The sequence below is a fragment of the Cyprinus carpio genome, chromosome B5, assembly GCF_018340385.1.
Source record: "Cyprinus carpio isolate SPL01 chromosome B5, ASM1834038v1, whole genome shotgun sequence".
Taxonomy (NCBI): Eukaryota; Metazoa; Chordata; class Actinopteri; order Cypriniformes; family Cyprinidae; genus Cyprinus; species Cyprinus carpio.
The window spans coordinates 38,001,815-38,016,983 of NC_056601.1; the positions used below are offsets into that span (position 1 = coordinate 38,001,815).

Sequence of the window (15,169 nt, forward strand, 5' to 3'; positions counted from 1 at the left end):
TGTTTTGTTTAAAGCACTATATAAATAAAGGTGACTTGACTTGACTCACAGACACTTAGACACAGACACACACACACAGACACAGACACAGACACAGACACAGACACAGACACACACACACACACACACACAAAAACAAAAAAAAAAAAAAAAACAAAAAAAAAAAAAAAAAAAAAAAAAAAAAAAAAAAACAAAAACCAAACTAAAAAAAAAAAAGGAACAACAAAAAAAACAAAAAAAACTAAAAAAGAAAAAACAAAAAAAACAAAAAAAAATAAAATACCGACAAACAACAAAAACAAAAAAAACAAAAAACACAAAAAAAATCAAAAAAATAAAAATCAAAAAAAAAAATAACAAAAAAAACCAAAACAAACACAAAAAAAAAAAAAAAACTAAAAACAAAACACCAAAAAAACATACCACAAAACAACCACAAAACCAAACAAGAAAACATAACACCAACAACCCCCACAACACCAACAAACACCAAACTATCAAAAAAAAATCTAACTAAAACACATCAGCGCACATATATCGTTAGTCAAACATAATCAAACACTAGACCCCCCCACAAAACACCATAAAACAAACACTAGTATCAAAACACACAGCACATACAAAACAAAAACAACAACAACAAAATACACCAATTACCAACCATCGAACAAAACACAAACCAAAAAAAAACAAAACCAACACACCCAAACAAAAAAAACCAAAACAAACAAAAAAAACACAAAAAAAAAAAAACAAAACCAAAAAAAAATAACCCAAAAACAAAATAAAAACCCAAACAGAAAAAACCACACACACACACAACAAAACAAAAAACAACAAAAACAAAAACACAAAAACAAACAAACAACAAAACAAAAAAAAATCAAAAAACACATCAAAAACAAACAACAAACAAAAACAATCCAAAACATACCAAAAAACAAAAAAACCAAACAAACTAAAAAAAACCAAAATCACAACCAAAAAAAAAAAAAAAAACACAAAAGCACCACAAACAAACAAAGAAAAAAAAAAACAAACCACTACAAAACAAAACAAAAAAAACACAAAAAACCAACACCAAAAACACCAACCAAAACACAACACAACACAAAAACACAAAAACAACAAAAAAAAAAAAACAAAAAAACCAAAAGAAAACCCACAACAAAACAAACAAAAAAACACACCAAAAAAAAAAAAAAACACAGCCCCCAAAACAAACAACAAAAAAAACAAAAAAACAACAAACAAAACAAAAACCAAACACACACACAACAAATACACAAAAAAAATAAAAAAACACACAAAAAAAAAAACAAAAACAAAACAAAAAAAAAAAAACAATTTATTCGAAAATGTAAAAAAAAAATTATTATACCTAAACCTGAAACAATTCAATTTATTCACAAAACACAACAAAAAACAACAAACACAAAACAACAAAAACAAAAAAACAAAAAAACCACAAAAAAAAACAACAAAACAACACCACAAAAAAAAAGAAAAAAAAAAAACAACACCAAAAAAAAAAAAACCAAACAAAAAAAACAAAACAAACCAAAACACAAAAACAAAATAAAACACAACCCAAACAAAAAAACAACAATCAAAAAAACAACAAAACCGACAAACACAAAACAAACAACCCAAAAAAACCACATCTAAAGAAAAAACACACACAAAAAAACAGACAAACCAACAAAATAACAAAATAACAACAAAACACCCCAACAACACAAAAAAAAAAACCCAACACACAAAAAAAACAACCAACAAAAAACAAACACAAAAAAAAACAAACAAAAAAACAAAAAAAAAAAAAAAACAACACAACAAAAATAAAAAAACAAAAAAAAAACAAAAAACAAACAAACAAAAAACACCAGAAAAAACCTAAAAAAAAGACACAAAAACAAACAAAACACAAAAAAAAACAAAAAAACCAAACAAAAAAAAAGAACAAACACAACAAAACCAAAAAAAATAAAAAAAAAAAAAAACACAAAAAAAAAAAAAAAAAAAACAAACCACAAAAAACAACAAAGCAACAAACACACAAACAAAACAAAAAAAAAAACAAAAAAAAAAACTCAAAAAACAAAAAAAAAAAAAAAAAAAAAAAACAAACCAAAAAAAACATACCAAACACCAAAAAAAACAACACCAAAACAACAACCAACCAACACAAAAAACACAAAAACAAAAAAAAAAACACAAAAATAAAAAAAAAAAATAAATAACACAAAACATCAAAAACAAAAAACAAAACAAAAAAAAAAAAAACAAACAAACACAACACCCAAGCCAAAAACAAAAACAAAAAACAAAACCCAACAAACCAAAAAACAAAAAAAAAAACAAAAAAACACCTAAAAAAAAACAAAGTCACCCACAACCAAACCCAAAACAAAAAACAAATAAAAAAAAAACAACTAAACAAACCCACCAAAAAAAAACAAAAAAAACAAAACCAAACAAAAAAAAAAAAAAAACGACACAAAACAACCAACACTCACAAACCAAACAAAACAAAAAAACAAAAAAAAACAAAAAACAAAAACACACAACAAACACACACAACAAAAAAACACCAACCCCACCAAACAAACCTCAAAAAAAAACAGAAACACACGTACAAAACAAAAAAAACAACAAAAAAACACAAAACCCACAACCAACAAAAAACAACAAAAAAAAAACAAAAAACAAAAAAAACAACAAAACAAACCAAAAACAAAAACCAAAAACAAAAAAACAAACACCCAAAAAAAAAAAACGAACAAAAAAACACCAAAAAACCAAAACAACAGCAGAACAAAAAAAACAAACCCAACAAACACACAACACCAAAAACAAAAAACACCAACACAAAACCAGAATCACATACCCAAGCAAAACCAAAACACCAACAAAAAATCAAAACAAAACAACTACACAACCAAAACAAAACCACACAAACGACACAAAAAAAAACTACAAAAAAACCCAAACACAACACCATCCCACAAAAACACATTAAACCAACCCAAAAACAAAAAAAACAACCAAAAAAACGAAACAAACCAGCTAAATAAAAACCAAACACCAAAACAAACAAACAAATCACGAAACAACCCAAATAACCCAAACCAATAACCAACCAATTCACCAACACAACACCAAACAACACAAAAATACCATCCATTACAAATAATAAAAATCAAAAAGCAAAAAAAAACACAAAACAAAATGCCCAAATCACAGCTCACCACTTCAGACAAACAACATCATCCCCCAAAATCCACAACACCAAGACAAACAAAACATACACTATCACTCGGTATAGGGCGAACCAACAAAAAAAAAAAACAATCACCACTCAAAACACAAAACAAAAACTCGCACCACACCATATTGCACACGCAAACCAAAAAAACAAAACCAAAAAAAAAAACAAGAAATACAAAATATCGACAAATCACAAAATTCCCCAACCATATTACAACAACTCCAAACATAAACACAAAAAATTATCAATCACATCACACCAACACATAGATCAAACCAACAAAATTCACACACACAACAATAATACAACAATCCATAAGACCACCCAAACAAAACACCACAACATACACCAAATACCACACACACAAGGCAACCAACAACAAATACCAACAACAAAACGTATTCAATTCACACACACACACCCCAACACCACACACACACACACGTACAACATACCCAAACACCAAATAACACATAACACACAAAAAAAACCCACAAAACCAAACAGACCACACACACCTCAACCAAAGGTTCACCAAACAATAAAAACACACACCACATTAAAAAATTGCATCAACCTACTAACAAAACACAGTTGATCAGCAAGAACACCATACACAGCAAATCAAAAACACAAACTGCCAGTCAAAATACACAATCAAAACACACCCAAAACCCGAAACATCAAAAACAAACAAAAAAAAACAACACAAACCCAACACAAAAAAATATCATAATCACAACAAATAAAAAACAACCCATATGCTAACGCCACAAATCAACAAAACATCAAACAACACCAAACCCAAATCAACAAAAAAACAAAAACAACAATCAAAAAAACAAAATAAAACACACCCAAAACACCACAAAAACACAAACAACACTCCAAAGCCAAAAACACCCAACAACAAACACAAACACCACCCAAAACCAAATCACCCATACAAACACCAACACAACCACACAACACCACACACACAACATAAACAACAATATCAAGACACACAACCTACAAGCGTCAAATAAAATAACACAAACAAACAAACCAACAAAAACGAAATCAACAATCACATACATACACACAAACCATCAAGCAAAACACATACAACACACCAAAACCACAAATCAAAACCCAAACAACAACAAACACAAAATTGCAAAACTCACAGCACAGCAGCACACGCACACAAAAAAATAGAGACAAAACCAACCACAAGAATAAAAAACAAACCACTACGAGAAACAACACCAAACACACCCAACTAAACACAGAACACCAAACCAAACACCACACCACAACAATAGTACAAAAAATACACACGCAAACAAAAGACACAAATAAAGCAACAACCAACAAAAACACATCAACAGCAAAATACAACCAAACACAAATACACAAAAAAACATAACCAAAATAACAAACTAAATCCAAGAACTATACAATACAACATCAACAAACCACAAAACAACACAACATCACTAAAGAAACAAAAATCCAATAATGCGAAAAAAAAACAAGCACCAAAACCACAAAAAACAAGAACAAACCCAAAAGACAACATCAACATAAAAAACAACCACAAGCACAGACAAAACACAGGATAAAAACAAAAATCATTCAAATCACAGCAACATCAACACACAGTCAAACAATCACCACAACCAGACTTGAATAACAACACAAAACTCCAACACAATCAACCCATAACCAAAAAAAAAACAACAATCAACAGAAAAACTGCCAAAAACACACAATGAACAAAACACAAAAACAAACCTCAAACGATTCAGAATTCACAACCAACCAAGACCACCACAACCAACCTCAGCCAGCAACAACACAACAAAACCAAACCAACCCACACAAAAAAAAACAACACACAGCCCAAAAAAAACCCCTCAAAAACCCTCAATGCACACTAAAAAAACTCAAGCACCCCAAAACACCCTCAAAACCCCCTCCAGCACCCTCAAATGCCCTCAAACACCCTCAACGGTCCTGAACTAATGAGAGAGAGACAGTGCCTGATTCATCAGCGTTTAATTACAACCGCCACACACACCCTCTCTCTCTCTCTCACTCACACACAGCATTTTGGCCAGGGGGGGGGGGGGGGGGGGGGGGGGGGGGGGGGGGGGGGGGGGGGGGGGTGGGGGGGGGGGGGGGGGGGGGGGGTGTTGTTGTTTGTTTTCCTCTCTACTTCCTTCATCTTAACTGAATTAACAACTAATTCCTTCCAGTGCACTTTATGTCTAATCACCTAATCACTCCCAGAAAGGAAAGCGGAATGCATGTCTGAACAGATCCTGAAGAGGGCAGTACACATCACAACTAACCGCTCTACGTCGGATCTTACACTAGTCTCCACTAGTCTTACACTTCTCAACTCTATTCTTACACAGTCCTTACCTTCTAGTCTTACTCTAGTCTCACTAATCTAGTCTTACTAGTCTGTTGATCTGGCTCCATAGGCCAGCTGCAGAAACACAGTTCCCCGTGTGATAGAACTATTCAAGCAACAACTGGATTAGTGAAATGGTAAATTAGTCGACTTAGATTTAAATTAGTCCAAGCCAGCTCTGTCCGTGAGGAGATTTTAAACAGCTAAACCTAGTCTTAAGAAGAGAAAGAACTGAATGCCTCGTTTAGTTTGGAGAACTGCTATTTATTCAGCTCGCGCTGGTCTTAAAGGCCAGTGTTTCTGTGAGTGAGATTATACTGTGTGTCGGGATCAGTGATGACATCATCAGAAACACTAGACCTGTTTTTGTTTATATAAAGACATTCGAAGAAACAGCATATGACCCTCAACCGAGAGTGTCTCGAGTAAACACACACACACCTCACCCAGGTGAGGAGATTCCTCACACAGCTCCACTCTGATCCAGACACTACTTCCGGGGCGCTCATTCCGCTGATAAACCCTCACAAAACGACCAAACAACCGAGTCAACACCGAGCTGGCCCGGCCGCTCACGGTGCGACCAGAGTCCGCCGAAGACAGGAATACTGTCGAATCAGGCGACGAGAGGCTGGTTTTAATATCCGAATAAAGCGGCGAGTGACAGCCACACATCAGCGGCGCCGCTCCGTGGATTTTTCCCTCAAGGGTCCTTCGGCTGCCACCCTGCAGGATCGGGGCACCTAATGCCTGACGGAAAATCCTCACGGCGGAAAACCGCGTTTGCTGAAAGATGATCTCAAAAACGTGAAAAAAAACGCTACTATTTATTAAAATTAGTATGGTAAAATAAAATAAAAAATGCGCGCTTAATAAAGCATTGATGACGTGAGACAGGCAGCGAAACGCGCGGCTTTCACAAGGCGACGGTAGAAGAGTGCGCGTTTTTATTCAAAGGAACAGTGATTTTATTAGGATATGTCGAAAGAGTGATAGACAGAATTGCTTCTCTCGTTTTTTTAATCAGAGTGAAACGTAAGCCTATTTTGTTTGTTCCACACTCCGGAGCAGAAGGGGGCGGAGCAGAAGGGGGCGGTAGTGAGCCAGTGATCCGCGAGTTAACCGCCGAAGAAGAAGAAGAACGCGGAACTAACTGAGGAGCAGAACGCAAACACTTAACATTAATCTTTGAGAAAGTGTGTTTGAGGCCCGAACCTGCAGTGTTTATCTGATGTAAGTGTTCGAACGCGCGTGTGTGTGTGTAGCTGTTCCTAGGGAATCAATTGTTGTGTGTTTATTTTCATCTGATGTGTTTATTCTCTCGGTGTATAATCAGGCTTCTGTTGTCCACCACCCAGAGACAGATCACCTTAAATACATACAAGATTATTACTCTCATAGTTACACAGACGTGATGTTATTACCATCTCCATCACACATTCAGTGTTATTCTCTTACTATCAGACTCTTATAGATCATCAGACATGTGATATTCAGAAGCAGTGTTGAGAAATATTAAAACAGCTGTTTTCTCTGTGAAGCTCTGTTAAACTGTAATTTATTTCTGTGATGTGCAGCTGTATTTTCAGCATCATTACTCCAGTCTTCAGTGTCACATGATCTTCAGAAATCATTCTAATATAATTAAAACATACTCAAGACACATTTCTGATTATTATCAATATTAAAAACAGTTATGCTGCCGAATATTTTTGTGGAAACAGTGACACATTTCAGGATTCACAGATGGACAGAAAGTTGAAAAGAACAGCTTTTATTTGAAATAGAAATCTTTTGTAACATTATAAATGTGTTTCCTGTCACCTGATCGGTGTGTGTGTGTGTGTGTGTGTCTCTGTCTCTCGGGGTGTGTGTGTGTGTGTGTGTCTCTGTCTCTTGGTGTGTGTGTGTGTGTGTGTGTGTCTCTGTCTCTCGGTGTGTGTGTGTCTGTGTGTGTCTGTCTCTTGGTGTGTGTGTGTCTCTGTCTCTCGGTGTGTGTGTGTCTCTGTCTCTCGGTGTGTGTGTCTCTGTCTCTCGGTGTGTGTGTTTGTGTGTGTTTGTGTGTCTCTGTCTCTGGGTGTGTCTGTGTGTGTGTGTGTGTGTGTCTCTGTCTCTGGGTGTGTCTGTGTGTGTGTGTGTGTGTGTCTGTCTATCGGTGTGCTCTGTGTGTGTGGGTGTGGTGTGTCTCTGTCTCTCGGTGTGTGTTTTGGTGTGTGTGTGTGTGTGTTTTTTTGCAGGTGTGTGTGAGGCTGTGTTGGAGGTATGCGCAGTGTGATGGAGCAGCGAGTGGTTTGGCTCCGGACGAGGACTCTCTGCATTGAAGGAGTCATGCGACCCGTGCTTCTGGTGATGGATGCTCAGCGGAGCTTTCTGCTGGGTCTGGCCAACAACGCTGCTCTGCAGGTGACCCCCGCCGCTGACCTCTGACCTCACACTCCACACACACAGTCAAACCAAATGTATTCAGACACCTCAGCGTGTCTCATATTATCACAGTTCATTCACTATAGTGATTAATATGAGAAGAGGAGTTCTGCAGGCACTAGTTATCTGATATCTGGAGTCTGGATGCTTGTAGTTTTGGGGAGTGTGATATGTAGTGCATTTGTGGTCTGGTGTCAGGAATGAGCAGCAGCGGATCTGGACAATCAGGAGCAGGTGCGTGTGGTCGAGCAGCTTCACTCAAGAGCAGGTTTGTGGTAGTGCTCTTCTCCACGCGCTGCCCTCAGTCACCTGATGTTTATTCAGCTCTAGATCGTGATAGCGAGCTGGAAGCCGCGATCAATAGAAATATCCCTCAGAAACTGATCTAACAACAATAGCTGCTTTCTTTCTTCCAAAGGGGAGGATATTTTGAAATAGCATTAACAATAGTAATAAAATTAACTGACTTTAGCTTTACTTAGTGTTCTAATGATTTTGTAGCACTGTACAGCTACTGTAAGTACATCAACTTGCTCCACGCCATACAACTCACTTTCTGTATCTCTCAAGTGCTTGATGGTTTATAGCATCACAAATGCACAATCCTTATATTTAAAGTTGGATATACAGCTTTATCCGCATACATACAGTACACTTACAGTGTTTAGAGCTGAACACTGGCACTGTTATGACTATTAGAGCTTTCAGAGAGTACCTTTAGTTAGTAGTATTGATTAACCTCACAGCATGAACACTCTTATTTTCCTGTTTATCACTGTGAAGCTGCACTGAATCAGTGTGTATACAGTTTATGTACAGGTGCTGGTCATATAATTAGAATATCATCAAAAAGTTGATTTATTTCACTAATTCAATTCAAAAAAGTGAACTGTATTATATTCATTCATTACACCAGGGACTGTATGTTTTATTCAGATGTTAATTCTTTTAAAATTTGATGATATAAACATGACAACTAAGAAAATGGTGGCATGGAGCGATCAGTCGTGGCACTGCTCCAGGGGTTATGGAGAGCCCAGTTGCTATGATAGTGCCTTCAGCTCTTGTCTGCATTCTTGGGTCGGCATATAGAATATTCCTCTTAACAAGACCCCATAGATGTTCTCTGGGGTTAAGGTCAGGCGTAGTTGTGCTGGCCAATTACGAACCAGGGGATACCATGCTCCTTAAACCAGTTACTGGAAGCTTGGCACTGTGTGCAGGTGCCCAAGTCCGGTTGGAAATGAAATCTGCATCTCCATAAAGTTGGTAAGCAGCGGAAGCATGAAGTCTCTAAAACTTCTGGTATACGGCATGCGTTGCACCTTGGATCAGAAAACACAGTGGACCAACACCAGCAGAGAAACTGGCCCCCCAAAACATCCACGACCCTGTTTATTTATTTATTGTGTGTATTTTCCACAGTTCAAACATTGCATTTGTAGCTAACATGTTGGAATAGCATATTACAACATGACAAGGTACAAAATGTATTACTTTTTTTTTTTTTTTAGAGCCAAGGACTACTACTATAGACACACCCAGTTCAAAGTACCTCCTAACAACTGATCAGGAAAAACATGTGTTCTATTGTGAAAAAATGGACTCCCAAGAAGCAATAGCTTATAAATAGAGGTCCATTCCACCACCACCCCCCCCACCCACCTAGCAGAGTCGGTCCAACTTAGATGCCAGGGGCAGCCGTCTTTCCCAAATTGTAGGTATTTAGGGTACTGTTACCTTAAGCAGACAAAAATTGACAGTCGAGCCTTTGGCCTCAATTTGAAATGATCTGTGTGTAAGCCAGTGTTTCTTGAAGCATGACTCAGCTACCAGTCCACTCTTTGAGAATCTCCCCCCACATTTTCCAAAGGAAATGCTAAATTTACTTTCATCAGAGAATAACATAACCTTTGGACCACTCAGCAGCAGTCCAGTCCTTTTGTCTTCTAGCCCAGGCGAAAGGCACTTCTGACGCTTGTCTGTTGTTCAAGAGTGGCTTGACACAAGGAACAAATGCTTACAGCTGAAACCCATGTCTTGGGTATACGCCTGTGCGTAGTGGTTCTTGAAGCACTGACTCCAGCCAGTAGTCCACTCTTTGTAGAATTTCCCCCACATTTTTGAATGGGTTTTGTTTCTACAATCCTCTCCAGGGTGCGTGGCTATCCCCATTGCTTGTACACTTTTTTCTATCACATCTTTTCCCTTCCCTTCTTCGCTTCTATTAATGTGCTTGGACACAGAGCTCTGTGAACAGCCAGCCTCTTTTTTGCAATGACCTTTTTGTGTCTTGCCCTCCTTGTGTCACAAGGTGTCAATGGTCGCTTCTTTTTGACAACTGTCAAGTCAGCAGTCTTCCCCATGATTGTGTAGCCTACAGAACTAGACTGAGAGACCATTTGAGGCCTTTGCAGGTGTTTTTGAGTTAATTAGCTGATTAGAGTGTGGCACCAGGTGTGCTTCAATATTGAACCTTTTCACAATATTCTAATTTTCTGAGATACTGAATTTGGGATTTTCCTTAGTTGTCAGTTATAATCATCATAATTATAAGAAATAAACATTTGAAATATATCAGTCTCTGTGTAATGAATGAATATAATATACAAGTTTCACTTTTTGAATGGAATTAGTGAAATAAATCAACTTTTTGATGATATTCTAATTATATGACACGCACCTGTATGTATGTATGTACATGTGCTCCTGTGTTGAGCAGCTGTCGTCGTCGGAGCCCAGGCATCAGTTTTACTCGGACATGTCGTGTCCAGTGTGTCTGCAGCAGGCCGTTCTGCCCGTAGAGACCAACTGCGGTCATCTGTTCTGCGGTGAGGCTGAGCTCAGGTCAGTAGTTCAGCATGAGTGTGTCTGCTGACCTGTAATCACCTCTGCTCTGTGTTTGACCGCAGGGCCGTGCATCATAGCGTACTGGTGCTACGGGACGTGGCTCGGCGCCATCAGCTGCCCCATCTGCAGACAAACAGTAAATAAACCAGATCCTGTTCCTGACAGTGACCCGGATCCCGGCTACTGGGGGGGGGGGTGGGGGGGGGGGGCGGGATAGTACGTATGATCGACCGATATGGGTTTTTCTATAGGGGGGGCCGATGGCCGATGTTTTGGGAGTGAGGTTCGGCCGATGGCCGATATGGTGGGCTGCCGATGTTTAAGGCCGATATCTTGAAGTTTTTCCGCGGTTTCATTTGGGCATGCTAAAAATGTCACACCTAATAATAAGTTGATGCACAACATTTCCTAAGCTTATCATCGTTATTGAGAGCGCAAGCTTGAACCTTCACCTGGAATCTTAATTTTATTGCTGCGGTATTAAAAAATAAGGGCAATGTATCCAAAGTTAACCAAACAAATCAATAAACTGACCAGAAGTATTGAAATATATAAAACAGAGTATATATATATATATATATATATATGTATATATATATATATATATATATATATATATATATATATATATCTATATATATATATATATATATATATATATATATGATCAATTTCGTTTACATAAAAAAGTTTTTTAGAGCATTTATCAAGCAGAATTTTTGCAAGTTTGTTGGAACATAAATGTAAACAGAAATATAGCATTTAAATAAAAGAGAATAAAATTTTATAAATAAAAATCAATTAAACTGAAAAAATATAAAAACTAATATATATAAAAATTAAATAATAGTAGTGCTGCAAACACACTAGCAGTCAGTAACATTTGTGTTTGGTATAAATGACAGCAGAAGAAAAAAAAAAAAACATTCTTAAGTGCATTCTCACTTCAAACTTATATGTCGCCGGTCTGTTCATTATTAAGATTTATAGCCCAGTCAGCGCAAGCATATGAAGGATTTACACTGGGTCAGTTTACATAGACCATGATAAAATAGCAGTCCCACTCTGGCTGTTATTATGACAAGGGCGTTTTTGCTTCATGTGTGAGATGATGAGAGGATTGATCTTTTTCGTCTAGATAGCATTAAAAAAATAAAAAATATTATAGTTTTACCATTGCAGATATCATTCGCAGATATGGAAATCATTTTGCATATGTGTGCAGAGCGAGGGCGTGAGCAATCAACCTCCACCATACATCTACCAAACATGCGCTGCGCTCATGTCCTGGAATCTGCACACATGCACTGTATCACGATCTAATGCACTGTACATGCAGGGGTTCCTTTAAAACAATAGGCCTCTACGCTCGAATGCACTCCTCGCTATCTGCTTTCCTCTTGCCCCTCCTTCCTCCCACTTCTTTTTCTTTTTTTTCCCCCTCTTTTCTTTCTTTTCTTTTCTTAATCTTTCTTTTTTCTTTTTTTCTTCCTTCCCTTTTTCTTCCTCCTTTATTTTTTTTCTTCTCTCCTTTTGTCCTCTTATTGGTTTTTGCCTTTTCCCCGTCCTTTTTCCTTCTTCTTTTTTCCTTCTTCCTTTTCTTTCCCTAACCACTTTCCCTCTCTGTGTGTCTCTTCCTTTTTCCTCCTCCATTCCCTGTCTTTTTTTGTTTTTTGTTTCTTCTTTTTTCTTTCTCCCTTTTGTTTTTTTTTTTTTTTTTTTGCGGGGTTATGTATGTTTTATTATTATTTGTTTGTCGGTTTTGTTTTTTTTTTTTTTGTTTTTTTTTTTTTCTTTTTAGCGCTCTTTTGTTTTTTTTTTGTTTTTTGTTTTTTCTTCTGTTTTTTTTTTTATTTTTTTCTTATTTATTTTATTTTTTTTTTTTCTTGTTTTTCTTTTTGTTTTTTTTATCAATGTGTTTTTTTTTTTTTTTCATTTTTATTCACAAATCCAATTTTATTTCTTAATTTGCTTTTCTTTTTTTGTTTTTTTACCCTTTGCTTTTCGTTGGTGTTCTTTTGTTTTTTTGCTTTTTTTTTTTTTTTTTTTTGTTTTTTTGCTTTTTTTTTTTTTTTTTTTTTTTTTTTTTGTGTGTTTAAGCATCCTCACTTTAATAACTTTGTTTTTTTTTTGTATTGGGTCTTGTTGTTAGGTTTTTATTTTTTACTTTCTTTCCGTTTTGTGTTTCTTTTTTGTTATTTTATCTTATTCGTTTTTTCTTCACTCATTTCTTTTTTTTCTAACAGTTTCGTGTTATCTTTTATTATTTTTTTTTTTTTTTACCATTTTCCATTTTTATTTTTTTTTTACGATAAGCTTTTCCTTTCTTTTTAAGATTTTTTCTTCTTAAACGACTTTTGTTTTTTTTTGTTCAGTTGGTTGTTTCTTATTGTTTTGTGTTTTTTTTTTTTTGTTTGTTTTGGTCTTTAAGTTGGTCTATTTTTTTTTTGCTTTCCCATATTGTGCTGTTTTTTTTTTGTTGTTTTTTCAGCAGCGTGGCCCTGTTTGGGTTTTTGGTTTGTTGTTGTTTGTTATGTTTTTTTTTTTGTTGGATTTTTGTTTTTGTGAAAATTTTTTTTTCAGTTGGGGTGTTTGTTTTTTTCCTTTTTTTTTCTTGTTTTTTTTCTTTCTTTTTTTTTTTTTTTTTGTTTTTTTTTTCTCTTTTTTTTTGGGGGGGCTCCCTTTTTCTCTTTCTTTTTTTTTTTTTTGTTTTTTTTTTTTTTTTTTTTTTTTTGTTTTTTGTTTTTTTTTTTTTGTTTTTTTCTCTTTTTGTTTTTTTTTTCTTCTTTTTTTTTTTTTTTTTTTGGCTTCTTTTTTTTTTTTTATTTTGTGAAGTCCTTTTTTTTTTTTATCACTTGTCGGATCTTTTTTTTTTCCTTTCTTTTTCCTGTTTTTTTGGGGGGGTTTTGATGCTCTTTTTATTTTTTTTTTTTTTTTTATTTTTAACTGCTGGATCCAATCTTTTTTTTATCACTACTAATTTTTTTTTAACTTATTTTTGTCTCTGTTGTTTCTTTCACTTTTTTTTTTTTTTTTCCGCCCGGTTTTTTTCAGGCATTTTTTCAAAAAACTTTTTTTTGGGGGGGGTTTTTATTTTATTTTTTTTTTTTTTGGGGGGGGGGTTTGTTTTATTGCTGGGGGAACGTTAAGCTTTAAGAGATTTACTTTTCCTTCTTTGTTTTTTGTTGTATTTTTTTTAAAAATCTTTTTTTTTTCCTTTTTTTTTTTGGTCTCCCTGTCCCCCCCCGTTTTTTTATCCCGTGTTTGTGTTTTTTTTTTTTTTTTTTGATTTTATTTTTCTTATTTGTTTTTTCTTCAATTTGGTTTTATTTATTCTTTTTTACCGAAAAAGTTTTGGGTTGTTGGCCGCCTTTCCTCCTTTCCCTCCCCCCCCCTTTTTTTATTTTTCATCTTTCTTTTTTTTTATCTTTTTTGCTTTTTGTAAAAAAATAAAATAATTTCCTCTTTTTTTTACTTCTATTTTTTCTTCTTTTTATTTGGGGGGGCTGCAAGTTTTAAAAAAAAAATTTCAAAAATTTCTGGTCTTGATTTTGACCCTTAAAAATTTTTTCCTTTCTTTTTACCTTTCCTGTTTTCTTGATTTTCTATATGTGATACGAGCATGGTGAGTTTTCCCCCCCAAAATTTATGACTGAAGTGTCAAAACTTTATTAAATCCAAAAATTTTTAAAATTTTTTTTTTTTTTCAACATTGTCACAGATTTCGTGTATCTTGTATTAAAAAAAAAGTTTTTGTTTTTTTTTTTTTTTTTCAAAAAAAAATTTTTTCAAATTTTTAAACGCTTTTTTTTTTTTTTTTTTTTTTTGGGGGGTTTTTTTAAAAAACAAAAATTTTTTTTTGCACCCCCCCAAAAAAACTCACAAAAAAAAAGGGGCCCCCGAAAAAAAAAAAAAACAAAAAAAAACAAAAAAAAAAAAATTTTTTTTTTCTTTTTTCCCCTTATTTGTTTATCTTTCCCAGCATTTTTTTTTAAAAAGTTCTTTGTTTTTTTTTTGTTCTGTTTTTTTTGTTCATTCTTTACCAATTTTTATTTATGTTTGTGGTCTATTTTTTTCATTTTTTTTTCTTCTTTTTTTGTTTAAATAAAAAAAAATTCATTTTCCCTTTGAAAAAAAAACAAAACTGTTCCCCCTTTTTTTTGGGTTTGGGGTTTTTTTTTTTTTTTCTTGCAAAAAAACAACAGAACCATCAAAAAAAC

At 34.7% G+C, this 15,169-nt stretch overlaps 1 protein-coding gene across 1 annotated transcript in view; it reads right to left on the reverse strand.

The window, feature by feature from the left end:
- LOC122137408 (protein Hook homolog 3-like) overlaps window positions 1-6,161 on the reverse strand; it is a 9,135-nt gene extending 2,974 nt beyond the window's left edge. The window contains exon 1 of the mRNA XM_042723488.1: window positions 6,122-6,161. The gene's annotated coding sequence lies outside the window, so the exon portion shown is untranslated. The remainder of the gene's footprint in view (window positions 1-6,121) is intronic.
- Between the last annotated feature and the right edge of the window lie 9,008 nt (window positions 6,162-15,169).